We start from the raw sequence: 15,135 nt of genomic DNA, 5'->3' as shown, positions 1-15,135 counted from the left end.
TTAACCCTAAAACTAGCCCCAACTCTAACCCTGCCCTAAAACTAATTCCAACCCTAACCCCATCCCTAACAGGGGGTTACGGATGGATATTTGGCCCTGGTATTACTAGCCATTATATGAAAATAATTGAATAAAAAATTAAATACAGCAATTTCCATTTCAGTAAATAGGGTACAGTTAGCCATTTTGTGACCAGAATCTGTTATATAAATATGATATATGTTATAGGATATATTTTCATTTTTCATGGTTATGTCATAATATTGTTACCATTTTATTATTGTATGTTTGTACCAAAAAGCTAAGTTGAGCTAAATGGCAAAGACTTCAAACCCAAATGATAACATACACACTACAAACAGGTATATATATATATACATATATATATACATAAATAGTTTTACATTAATGTAATGTGATATGGTCACCTTTATTTAAAAACCCTAGCACCAACCCCACAAAACAAAACCACCCAAAACCCACACCCTCCTTGTCTTATTCTTTATAAACAAATATAGTTAACTCACTTGCATAAAGAAACCACCTGTCCATACAGACCTTTTTATGAGACATACTGGACAACTTCAGTCAAGACTGCCTGTACACGTAACTGTACATGATGAATTAAAAAGATACTGACAATACATGCTTCTGTCGGTTCCAACATGTAAACAGGAATAAATAGGGAGTACTTCAAATACCAGGCATTCAAAAAAGCCACAATCCTTTTCACAACACTTTCCATTGCAGACCTCTTCTAACTACACCAAGAGCTACACTTGACATTTCATGTGACAAAAAACCACATTCACACAACAATTAAACAGTTTTAAATCATAACTTATAGATCCACTGCCTGTATAGAGAACTCATAGCATGAATAAAATGTACAACAACAAACAGGTGTCATTGTTTGGTCGTCAAGACTACTGGAATAGGAATAGTTTCTTCAATATTAGGTCATACATGTACAGGATAGGAAAACAGCTAAAAGTACACTGTGGGGTATATCAGTCAATCAATGAGGCTTATCCCAGATAAAAATGCCACTGCTTCAGGTTTTGTTTGTTTTTCACTCTGCCTGGCCTAATGACTGCCTGACTGTTCAATAAATTGATAGGTTCTGTATCAATTACACAGGTACAGGCAGGCACAAACCTGTTCGTTTATAACAATGGGTTCCAAGTGTTTGTGACGCGCTAGTTAATCAATGTTAATTAATATTAATCAATGACAAAATCATAATACAAAGAGTGGAGTAATAAAATTAATGTATAATTACACTTTATTGCTAATTTTTCCTTCAATGTTTTTACACCAGTCATCCCCCCCCCCAATTAGTACCATATGCGGGGCGGGACGTAGCCCAGTGGTAAAGTGTTCGCTTGATGTGCAGTCGATCTAGGATCGATCCCTGTCAGTGGACCCGTTGGGCTATTTCTCATTCCAGCCAGTGTTCCACAACTGGTGTAACAAAGACTGTGGTATGTACTATCCTGTCTGTGGGATGGTGCATATAAAAGATCCCTTGCTGCTAATCGAAAAGAGTAGCCCATGTAGTGGCAACAGCGGGTTTCCTCTCTTAATACCTGTATGGTCCGTAACCATATGTCCGACCCATATAACCGTAAATAAAATGTGTTGGGTGCGTCGTTAAATAAACCATTTCCTTCCTTCCTAGTACCATATGCATATAGAAAACAACTTAAGTTTGGCAAATATTTAACTTTGTAAAAATAATTGAAAGTAATTGATAAAACAAATCTGTGACAAAATCATCCAGTGACAGTTATATAAAATTTTCATATAAATTATATGTAATATTTTATGTAACCATAATAGGAATATAGCTACATGTAAGTAAAGAACATTTCAACAAACACAATGCAAAACATTTTAGTAAATTTTACACAGCCCCTCCACCACTCTATACTAATTAATATTTTGTTCTGTTAAAAAAACTAAACCCCTTTAAAAGTTACAGCTAGGCCACCTCCAAATATATATCTTTGGATTCTTGGCCAACATTAATATTAATTTTCATTGTACACATGTACTAGACATCATTTTCATTAAAAAAAATTGTAACACAAATGACTGTGGCATTATTTACTAAAATGTAGACATTGGTGTTACAATGTTAAATAGCTGTTAACAAATACCTCCATGATGCCCCAAGTTTATACACATCCTAATGTGTTACATAATTGTTGAATAACTCCTAACATATAGTATAATTTATTAAGGATTTTATTTGCAGTTTTGACTTCTTTTCTTATAATGATATTCAGGTAAAATCTTTTTTATTTTGTATATTAAATATCCAATGATATTCAGAAACAATTATGACTACTTAACTGATTCAAGAATCAGTAAATAACCTAACTGTAAAAACAATTACATGTATGATGATTATTTAAAACCGTAAATTAAATTTCAATTTAAACTAAAATCACGTCAAATGTTATCTGGCTTGACTACAAAAACAGGATTATTTGTCAAAGACTATCAATATTTATGGGCATTTTGCCAAAAACATAGCTTAGTCATTATCTGGTAATTTAATACTAGTAAAATATAAAATACTGATAATATATTTTGTAATCTGAACTATGTTCATACAGTGCATGCTACAGACTGTAACTACTATAATGAATATATGTATATATATATTATACAGGTATTTATGTGTGTAACAAGGTAGGAAGGAAATGGTTTATTAACGACGCACTCAATACATTTTATTTACGGTTATATGGCATCAGACATATGGTTAAGGACCACATAGATATTAAGGGAGGAAACCTGCTGTCGCCACTTCATGGGCTACTCTTTTCGATTAGCAGCAAGGGATCTTTTATATGCACCATCCCATAGAGAGGATAGCACATACCATGGTGCACTGGCTGGAGCGAGAAATAGCCCAATGGGCCCACTGATGAGAATCAATCTCTGCTTTGTGTGTAACAATTATTCAATAATATTAAAAGAGTTAAAAAACATTGTTTAATTTTTTACTATACAGGATGTAAAATAATACCATTTTCAAACATTTATTCATATATTATGCAGCACACATGAGTATGATGCAATGATTTATTCAGTAAGAACTAGAATATGAATGTATAAACTAAACAAAAAGAAAAAGCTTTTTATGAATGACGTAAGCTCATCATTAAGTCCAAATTTGATGTAAGAGATATATAAAATATCAATCAATACCACAGGTAAAAATATCCTCCTCCCCAGGCAATCATTCCAATGTGGTTATTATTATTATATCATTATTATTATTATAATAAAATTTATGCATAGGTTTGGTGAGGTTTTTTTAATCTGCCACAAATTTTCATATCTTTAGGTCACATGGACTAGCGATTTTTCTTAACAAGTATTAACATTCCTAGGCTACTAGTCTATCAGGCCCATGGAAATACCTCTATACTTCTACCCTGAATGCCACATGACCTTTGTGTATTAAACATTTTCAACATCATATACTTTAAATACAAATTGTATGAATTCACTTCAGTGCCATTCTTATTCAGTTACCACAGCTTTCATAGGCATTGTGTGTGGTGTGAACCACCTGACAATGTAAAAGCAAGTGATCTACATTTGTATGCATGCAGCTTATAATTACTACTGACAGTGCAACACACTGATACATGTCAAAGAGCTCTAGATCAATGGGGAATAACCTAATTAATCCACAAAGAGTAATGGATACAAACTACCTCTATAGACATGTATGTTTGCAATGAATCACATAAACCATACAAGTCATTCTATACTCCCTACAAAAATGTATGAACTTAGGGTTGTACATCACCATTAATTACTCCGTGCAGTTCAATAAAATTTCTAAAGTTAAAGTTTGTTTTGTTTAACAACACCACTAGAGCACACTGAATTATTAATCATTGGCTACTGGATGTCAGACAGTTGGTCATTTTGACACACAGTGTTAATGAGGAGACCTGCTACATTTCCCCATTAGTAGCACCATCCCACAGACAGGATAGCATATACCACAACCTTTGATATACTATAGTACTGTCAGAAATAGAATAAAAATGATTTTCGTCGATTATTTCTTACATATTAAACTGACAAGTAAATATTTTGTAAATATCTATTTAATGATAGTCTACCTAATTTAGCATTTACTTGTTTGGGTGCTCATTGATGTTCAAGGTGGTGTTTACTCTTAAAATTAAAAGAAAAATGTCAGTCAACAGGTGATTTGTGCACTTTATTGGAACAAATTTTGGTCAACATGTGTCAATTTCACTGCTGTTACAATATGTGAGGGACTGTTTCTGATGATGGTTTGCCCCTCTCCAAAACAAAATATTTGTAGTCATTTACAAGTAACTTTTGAGCAAAACTGTCAAGAGCCATTATAACTATCCATTATACCGGTATTAAAGGTGCTATCTCAATGTTACCCAATGACAGCTATTGCAAATCATTTGGGTTTTTTTTTGGTTTTTAAAAAATAAACTTTTGATTTAACATTTAAAGAAGACACCGTTAACAATATGCCCATAAATGATTATAGGAAATAATTTTATCTACTGGTATTATATAGCACCTTTAAATTGTTGTAAGATTGTGTAAATTGACACATATCATCAAAATGTGTTATAGTCTGTTCCAATAAAGGTCACAAATCATCGGTTTACTGACATATTTAGTTTAATTTCAAGAGTAAACACTACCTTGTACATCAATGAGAGCCCAAACAAGTATATGCTAAATTAGGTAAAGTATCATTGAATGGGTATTTACAAAATATTTACTTTTATTCTATTTCTGACAGTACTATAGTTTTATACTATATACTAGTTTTAGGGAATGTTTTCCTGTGACAAGTAAAGTCAGGGGTTTTGCCAGAATGAAATTTTGGGGTATGGCGCTATGCAACTGAATTTTTAGAATGTGTGTGTTGAATGTAACCACAGTCGACAGGGGGCAAGGCCCTCAGAAAACAAATAGGTTAGGTTTAGGGTTAAGAAAATCATACAGTAATGATAAAGTCATTAATTTAGTTTTTGCACATTTTGGTATGGCACCATACCCATTTTATCCTCTGGCAGAAACCCTGAAAGTATCAAAAGTCAACATAGGTTGATCATGAAAATTTCAGTTAGCCACCCTCATGCTTCTGTTATCCAAGTGGCAGTCTGCCTTTACCTGAGTGGAAACGAATGCTGGATCAGAACTGAAGGTAGCTCCTACCGTCTTATATGAAGACAAAGCCATAACCTTTGTAGCTAAAGCTGCCGGGTACTCCTTGACCACAGTGCCCAGAATTCTATTATTGCCAGCGATCAGTGCACCACTTGTGTGCTTATGGCAAGCCCAAATCTTGATGCAATGCTTCTGTTGCCAAAAGAAACACCTTGGTATGAGGGAACAGTCTCCTCAGTCAGAATTGCATCTTCGCACACCTGTTCATGAACAAAACTGAGGACCACCTGGTAATCATGTCCCTCCTCTGGCGAAACACCTTTCAAAGAGAGGTACCTCATCAATTACTGCGCCCGGTGCTGACACCTCCCCCAAACCATAGTCCGACTCAGTCCTCAAAAGGGTTGAACAGTGCACCGACCCATGACACTGATTGGCAGAAAGATGGCTTGCACCCAAAACCGCAAACTGTACCATCACAGGCCTCGCTGAAAAACTAGACGGAGGGGGACTGGCATAGATTTAAATCCCAACTGCAGTGATTCCCATAACCAAGCCAAGAGGAACCGGCAACCTGGCATCCATCTCCACGATGGGAATCTGAACTGGGAGGAACTGGCATTGACAACACAACAGAACCTCCATCCACCAACACTGGTGCCACAGTTGCAGCCACGTCCACCAACCGAGGCAAACCAACATACAGTTGGACCCTAATCCATCATAGAAAGTAGCAGGGAGTATCAGTGCCCCCGCAGTGCAGGCTGGTGCCACAGGTTTACCAGCATGGCCATGGCTTTGGTGGGAAGAAGAATCGCCCTTGTGTCTAGCACCCTTCCTCGACACCTTCGAAGTGGTACCCAACCGCCAGCAAGTCGGGATGGAGGACAACACTGTATATCACCTCCACACTTCTCTGTGCATGCTCTTCATCTCAGCATCTCGGATCTGTTTCTTGAACTTGGTCCACATCGTGACAGACCACGAGGAACAGATGTCACACTGCCTCTTATACAAGCATGATTGGCAAGAGTTGCACAGCAAGTATGTATCAAAACACTGAAGCTTTCTTGAGCATTCACCCTCAGTCTAGTCAAACTGAACAAAGCCGTATGAAACATCCTACCTCGAGAATTAAAACTTCCCTAAAAACTACCCCGTATGAAGTAGTAAGTAAATGAGAACCAAAAAAAACCCATTTTACAATTTACAATCATGTAAAATGAAGTTATCTTGAAAGCACAAAGAAACATGTCTGAAACATGGAGGACTGCAGAATTGAAGACGAGGTTGATGGTCTACCCATGCGTGAGTGTTCTAATATACATCTGGCAAGGGAAGACAATGCTGAGGTGGAGGTTATGACTCAGGTTGTATAGCATTTTTGTTATGCTAACATAGTAAGTTGAAGTTGACTATAAACAAATATTTCTTTCCTTTCTCTAGACTAGATTGGAAAACCCCTCTAGGTCCACTGAGGGAGATCAATCATATGACCAATTGCATCTCAGGTGAACGCACTACCAAGCAAATCTCATGACAGCATAATCAGGACGGAGTGGTTTTTATTAAAAATGTCCGGTTTAAGGAATTTCCATAGTACTGAATCATACCTGAAATTAAGACTTAATATTTTCCTCGAATGGCAAACCAATTAAAAAAAGGCAACACATACAGATTTATATTTGAATAAAAATAACAAAAATATTTATATTCCAAAAATACTGAACATATCTATTGATGACAAATAATTCTAAATTATATTTTAAGACATTTCAATTTTCAAAGTCATTTCTCAAATGAATTTTTGATATTGTTTTTACCAACTTTTTTCTTTCAATTTAAAGGCTGCACTTCTTATTTCTTACGTTTTACCAGTGACTGTTAGTCTTATTGTTATGAATTACATTTTATAAAGGCAATGAAAATGTTAACAAAACAGTATCCTAGAGCATTGAACCATGTCATTCCCACGTTAAAGGAAAATTATTGAACAAAGAACCAACACATAAACAAACTCAAGACCTAAGCTTTTGCTGCACGTTAGTTGTCTATTGGCATTTACTGGCCATGGTGGTGACTACTGCTGGTTATACTGGCCATGGTGGTGACTACTGCTGGTTATACTGGCCATGGTGGTGACTACTGCTGGTTATACTGGCCATGGTTGAATGAACTCTGAGCAAGTTAATTAAATGATCTGTCGGAAGAAATTACGTTTGGTCAAGTGAAGCAAATTGTTTTTAATTTTTACAAATTGTTTTGGATAATGTTCGTCTGGATCTGGAAGCTGAATATCTGGATTAACAAACACATTTATATAGTGTAGATCGAGTTTGTGTTGTATTGTGGGTATCCATAAGGTGGGGTTCACGGATCACTGGAGTCCGGCTTATCCAGGTCTCACTGTAAATAAATTTGGCATAGCAATGATCAAATTGCACTTGATATAGCCTATGATCTATATATTTTTTGTTTGGGGGATGGGGGGTTTGTCAGGTTTTGGGTGTCATTAAACATTTATTTATTTATTCTGTTCACACAATTAACTATTTACCTATACATAATAAAACAAATGCTTGTAAGATTTTACACAATTATCATTATATATGTAGTCAAATTCAATGTCATTATAGAAGACAAGTTAAATAGAGGATAATAAATCAAATTTATGTCCTGAGTGAAATAATTTTCAGTTGCAACGAGCTTACAGCAGCAAAGGGCCATTTAGGTACAATGTACTTTCCCACAGACAAGACAGCTCATACCACAATCTTTGATATACCAGTTGTGGCGCACTGGTTGGGGAGGGGGGTAGGAATGTATTCACAGAATGGATCCACTTATGAGTTTCTGTCCAGCAATGAATGCACCACAAGTAAGCACTCTATACAGACTAAGCTAGATCCCACCCCTAGTAGTTCTATATACCTGGTACATGTACCGGGTATAATAGACATGTTAGAAGTAACATTTATACTAGGCAGATAATTGTCATTTATTACCCTAGCAGGCACTCAGAACCGGGGAAATAAAAATCATAATTTCTCACTGAGAAATTATTATGCATTGGTACAACTAAATATGACATCATCACATTTTGACAAACATACACACAATGACGTTACATACTTTAAAGCCTTTGCATTTACTTCCCTCAGTTTTTATTGTTAAATTTGAAATAAAATGCTATTTTAATACAATTTATTACAAATTTTTAGAAAGAATAAACAGAACTTTGGATTTTTTAAAAGTATCTGTAGTCATGAATAAAATACAAAGAATAGTGTGTAAAGATGTTCACATTGTTTCTATATAAATCATTATTAAATGTGAAAATGAAAATACATGGTTCTTAAAGAAAAAAAAGAAAAAAATGGACGAGGAAATATATTACCAATAAATATACTCTTCAAAAGAAGAAACGCAAAACCACATTGTCGTAACATTTGGAGAATTGATTTAATTATTGAATGGTGAGTCCGATAATTACCAAATGTTGCAGGATTGTTCACAATTCACTCTAGTCCATTGTGAGTAAGTGATAGGACACACCACCAAGGTCAAGGTCATCTGGAGTCAATACCGGGTGTGGCCTCCGCGTGTGTTGACAACTGCCTGGCACCGCCTGCCCATTGAAGCAACCAGAGTACGGATGACGTCCCGGGGGATGGTGGCCCACTCGGCCTGCAAGGCTGCTGCCAGCTCGGGCAGGGTCTGGGGCTGTGGTTGTCGCTGTCGGAGGCGTCGGTCCAACTCGTCCCATAGATGCTCAATTGGGTTCAAATCCGGTGATATCGATGGCCAAGGAAGGACATTAATGTTGTTGTTCTGTAGGAAAGCCGTTGTGAGACGTGCTGTGTGAGGCCTGGCGTTGTCATGTTGGAACACTGCATTGGCGTTGGCCATAACTGGAACGATGTGTGGCCGGAGGATCTGGTCAATGTAGCCCTGTGCATTCAGGTTGCCCTGCACGTGGACCAGGTCAGTTCTGCCAGTGTGTGAGATGGCTGCCCACACCATGACACTACCCCCGCCGAATCTGTCCACTTCCTGCATGCAGTTTGCCGCATAACATTCACCACGACGTCTATACACGCGACATCTTCCATCATGACGTCGGAGCAGAAATCGGGACTCGTCACTGAACCACACCTGTCTCCATCGCAGTTGAGGCCATTGTCGATGAATCTGGCACCACTGCAGTCGGAGTCGACGGTATTGTGGTGTTAAGATGACACCTCGAACTGGACGTCTGGCACGAATTCCTACCTCACGTAGGCGGTTCCGTACGGTCTGGTCGGATATCCTGCGCAAACCTGGTATTGCTGCGGCTGTGGAGGTGGCAGTAGTCAATCGTTCCCGAAGGTGGCGTACCCGGATGTAGCGGTCCTGCCCGGGGGTAGTGACCCGTGGTCGACCGGATCTAGGGAGGTCACGTGTTGATCCATGTTGCTGGTAACGGTCCCACAGTCTGGAGATGGTGCTTGGGGACACATGGAATGCCCTGGCAACGGCCGTTCTGGATTCGCCTGAATCTAGTCGGCCGATGGCATTGTTTCTCTGCGGTTCACTGAGACGTGGCATGTCCTGGATTGTCAACTGTCGGCCAGATACAGAGGCCAGGCAAGCGAACACCCTGCACTTTTATACTGTCGGTGTTCATGTTGCACGTGCAGACAACGCACGTGCAGTGGTGACATGCTTTACATGTGGCTGCGTTTTTGTGAATATTCACATTTTGGAACTTTATTGTACAGTAGCTGCGTTTTATCGAATGTAACCGTGGGAATGTGTTTGGGACATGCAATGACCTTATATTCACAAAGCATGAACCGGTAGGAAACATAAAATCGGAGTTATAACCCATTTGTACCCTTTTGCGTTTCTTTTTTTGAAGAGTATATTATAGCATAACAAAGTCAGCATACCACTTGCACAGATGTTATCAGTTGGTACTAATTATTATAAGTAGCTTCAAATCAATATGCTAATTAAATACTACAGAAGTCAACCTACTTAAAATCATGAAGCAACAATTTTAAAAGGCATATCAGAATTTTTTTCATTTTTTTTCAATGAGGAATTATAGTCAAATCCATCTATTTCTACATGTATTTCTAACTTGGACTATATTAAGCTGCTACAACAACAGAAATGATGGTATGGTGCCTACACACATATAAGTTAAAATAACCCCAACACACCAAAAGTCAAAATGGTCATAAAAAAGTCAAAACAAGCCAGATAAAAAAATGTTTTTTTGAATTAACAGGTTTTTGTGTGTGTGCATAAAATGATAAATGAGATGTTCCAGGCTGCTTATTAAAAGTGATTAGATTTGGCACCTTTGTTATTATTAATAATCTGCAGCCTACATACAGTCATGGCAGTGTGTGACGTCATTTTAGAGCAGTGCTACATGTTTTTACACCAATGCAAAAAATTAGCAATTACTACTTCCACAACAATATTGTTGACAATATGGTGTTTGCTAATATATGTTCCTGGTTTCACATGCACACACCTTTAAAATTTGAATCATCTAATCTTGTGATGACAATTCAGTACAAATACATGTAATAAAATAAAAAATCCATACCTGTAATGTCACACTGTTGTTCTATGTGTAGATTATTTTTCAAGAATCAACACTTGCAATTTGAACTTTTTATGTGTTCAGGTCAGGGATTCGAACCCACTACTGACACAACTTGTACACTGTAAACATTGCAAGTACAATTAACACTTTAACCCATGAGGCCTAACATCTGCATCATCAAATAAACATGTAATTTAAGCCTTATAAACCTGGTGCTTGTGACAGTAATATATTCTGGCAGAACACAGCGAAGATTGGCAGAAACTAAATCAGAAATCAGAGATTACACATACATGTATAGCACTGGCATCATGTTTAATATCCATCCACTGCTGAAGATTTCATGACTGAATCATTCAGGTTATGTCTGAAAGGATCCTATAATTTTGGGTTATCAGTGTTCGTTTTGTAAACATTAGTTGCCATTGTTAATCAATATTTTCATCAAAAAAGAAAATAGAAGTACATTTTTTAATGAATATTAATGGTTTAAGTAGGAAAATGCACTCAGAAGTGTTGATACCTGAAAAATAATTAACTTGTCCCTATGGGGCTTGTGAATTATTTTTCACTGAAACTACACCTCCTCGTACATTCTCCATCATGTAATTTTTATAACGGCTTTTTGTGTTTTGTGGCAGCACTTCTGATTGCTGTCACAAATTTCTACAGTTCTACCTACATCATCAGATGCAGTATTTAGGAATATTATCTATTCATTCTCAGGCCTTTGAAAATCATAGACTATGTGTCGCAAGTACCAAAGTTTGACACTTTGAAGTCGCAGACCTTAGTTTGAACCTGTGAAAACAAGTCACTGTTTGGTTAACCTACATTAACATGTAGTTACTCTGTAACACATTTGACTAAAGATGCAATGGAGTTAAACAAGAGTATGTGATGTTAAAACTGGGAAACCCCTCTTAAAATACATGTAGACCAGAGCTCGTCTCCACAACTATTACTTCTCAGAAGCACATGCAATTTTAGAATTATGAAAAAAGCATTTCGTTCCATTACATTTACAAACATCAGGATGGCCCATAACACTTCTGATGTACTCAGATAGATATTCTAAGCAATAAAATGCAAGTAATGTCTGATTTTAATGATAAAAAAATGGCTTTAATAAAGAAAAATATGCCTTAGTGTTTAAAAACTAGGGTCTGTTCCTTCAAATACTTTTTTTTTTTTAAACTATAAGCCAGGACCTATCTAGTCTACATTTGTGTACACATGATTTATTTATGTATATTAATCTTTAAAGTCTAACACTCTGTCGTTAGCAAAATTAACCATTGGCTAATTGTTTTTTTTAACAAAAATTGATGAATAAAATTTGCAAGTGGCTACAATTCTGGCCAAGCCAATTTCTATCAAGATATGAATAAATGATTACATAAAATCTATTTGACATTTAAAGGAAGGGACAATGAAGGTATTTGGCTTGGTATGCATATTCAACGATATATAATGCACATTATTGCTTAATATCAACAAGTATAATCGTATAGTTAATTAATAAAATGGTTAAACGTGATGACTATTATATATAACGGGTGCAGCCATTTTGTACCATCCGTCGAGCTGGTGGTTATGTAATACCTAACGTGTCACGTTAGGAATTAGTCTTCAAACTGAAGAAACAAAACATACCCGATTTTTGCAGATGCATCGCAATGTTCTGTAATAATAGCCATCCCAGTAATCCAACAACAATTATATATCATTTTTCAATACAAAATAAACCACCATTGTCAAAGTGTTGATATAACTGTATTATGTTTTGTACATAAATTAACCCATGTACTGAAATAATAATTGGAGTGTTTTCTTGGTTAATTGGTCTTTTTTTTCCGTGGCCTGTACCTGTTGTTCCTGACTGGCAGGTGTATATTTAGACGGTCCCCAGACACTATGTCTAAACACACCAAAAAGATGTGCCTCTTTTATTAAGATCACAGGATACTGTGTGATAACTGCACGGATACCCCTCAAATCGTAATGGACATTATCAGCCGTCCTGCTTTATTACTGTAAGTAATTCTGTAAAACCCTTAATTAAGTAGACTTTCCTATCTAAAATCACAAAACTGACCAATTGCGTCGTCTCAAAGAAAAGAAAATTATCACTTGGGTATTGTGAGTGGTCGTTTTTGCTCGAACGTACCCTACCAATAGGCCTAATAATATGCATTTTTTCTTTGGTTTAAAAAAAAAAGAAAAATACTATAACTCCATTTCGTTATATTGATGCAAATTGAAATATATTTACATGTAGTTAAATACTTTATTATACTATCAAGTCATTTATGTTGTTTTACAAGTCAGGTTGATGAAAGCGAAGTGCCTTGTCATAAATTAGAGCTTTTGTTTACACTGTGCATAGAGGAGATGGACGGAGCTGACGTCACTTCGCTCCAAGCTATACCACTGAACGTCACAAAAACGAAACAAAATGGCCACCCCCAGTTAGCAGGAATAATCATTTCACTTGTTAAAGTGTCAGTATGTGTTGGTGGTCCGGGTATGCATCTTTCCAACACATAAGGCTCTTGTTTGAGTTGACTCTCCCTTTAACAAGAAGCTGAAATCAACAACAGACATTTAAAATGAAGCTGAAAGTAACATGTCTGAATACAATTTAAAGCAAATTATAAAATTGGTAGGGGTTGGAAACTGATTCTTTAATTAAAAAAACACATCAAGAATGATCAATTTTAAAGAGATAAAGAGCACTATTTGTTAAAAAAAGGGATCAACTCTCAATTTTGTTTGGGTAAAAAACAACAACCCCATATTTCTGTGCGTTTGTTGATTTACACAGCCACCAGAAGTAAGTGGGTGGGTAGTGGTGGTAGCAGGGTGAGTAGGATTGTTTTTACTTTTGAGAAGCCCAAACTTTTTTTAATTTTTAAAACAGTATTGTACTTGGCATAGGACATTAGTTTTATAATGGGCTTATGCAACTCAGTTTTAAAGTACATGTGTATATCAATGTTTTTAAAGAGGTCGCTGTTATGCAAATAGCTAGCGTTTTATTACTATTTCTACCCTTCAAATAAGCACTAAATTGGCTGTTATATGTAGCAGTTTTCCACGTAAGCGTCCATATTAGCAAAATCACCCATTTTGGTGGCTGAAACATTTAGTGGATTAGAAAAATAGAATACAGCCTGAACTTTTCAAAACAAAACTATTCAGTGTTTTATCAAAACATATTATATATGCTTTTATGTATGCTTGTTTTGCTTATTTATAAAAATGCTTTTAATAATGAGTCATCACCCACACTGTCTAAGAGTTGTGTTTTAGGGAAACAGGCAAATATAAAAAGTGATGAGGGAAAGAGGTGTGATTGGAGATGGGAGTGGTCCCATGTCCCCTCCTGGTTAACCCAGTGTTATGAGTGGATTATGTTCAATTTTGATTTATTTGCTTGATATTTATACTTCATTTTAAGACATGTCTGTGAATGTTACCACATTCAGCAAGTCTATCTATAAAAAAACACAGCACTTTAGCAAGTTTATCTATAAAACACACACACACAAAGTATAGTTACAAGCCAGTAGGGGCTGGGGCTATCTCACATTTTTTTCTGTCCTACTCCATATAAAAAAAAAAAAAAAAAAAAAAAAAATCTGGCTTGTGCCACCCCCATATCATAATTATATTGTTGACATAGATCTGAGGTAGACTTGTGCCATCCCTGTGATAGAAGCATATTTAGTATAATTTACTTTCCCCATGCAAGTTGCAGGTCTATGTCAATGATTTATGAGATTTAGGTTAAAGCAACCCGTTGTAAACGGGACTAAGGGCGAAACAACACAGGGTTTGGAATGGTTTCAGGGCAAAATGACCCAGAATCGAATCATAGATGGCAGATATTAGTGTATGCAAGTGCAAACGCAGCAATATTGAACACAATTTATGCAATGCTTTAAAAACAATGGTGGAGCTATTTTCAACCACCACTAAAAGGTGCATAGGATTTTTGTTTCAATTTTAATAATAGTTCCCACTGAATCGCGATCGCCCAATCAAGCACTCCCAGTGTAGCTGCATATTGGTAACAAAATTGGCCGAAGTGTTCCAAATATATATTTTATTTTAATAGACTAGTTGGCGCCCAAATTTCCCCCCGAAATAACATATTATACATACCAGAGAACAAGTCAATTGAATTATTATCAAAATTAATTTTTTAGTTGTTTTACAAACATTACAATTTGGATATTTCAAAATAATTTGCTGCAATGAATGTGCAAAATTTCGGTCACCAGGTGTACAACTCAAGATAAGGTTTTGATTTGCCTGATGTGATATATACA

This window comes from Gigantopelta aegis, chromosome 4, assembly GCF_016097555.1.
Source record: "Gigantopelta aegis isolate Gae_Host chromosome 4, Gae_host_genome, whole genome shotgun sequence".
NCBI classification, from domain to species: Eukaryota; Metazoa; Mollusca; class Gastropoda; order Neomphalida; family Peltospiridae; genus Gigantopelta; species Gigantopelta aegis.
This window is presented reverse-complemented; position numbering follows the sequence as displayed.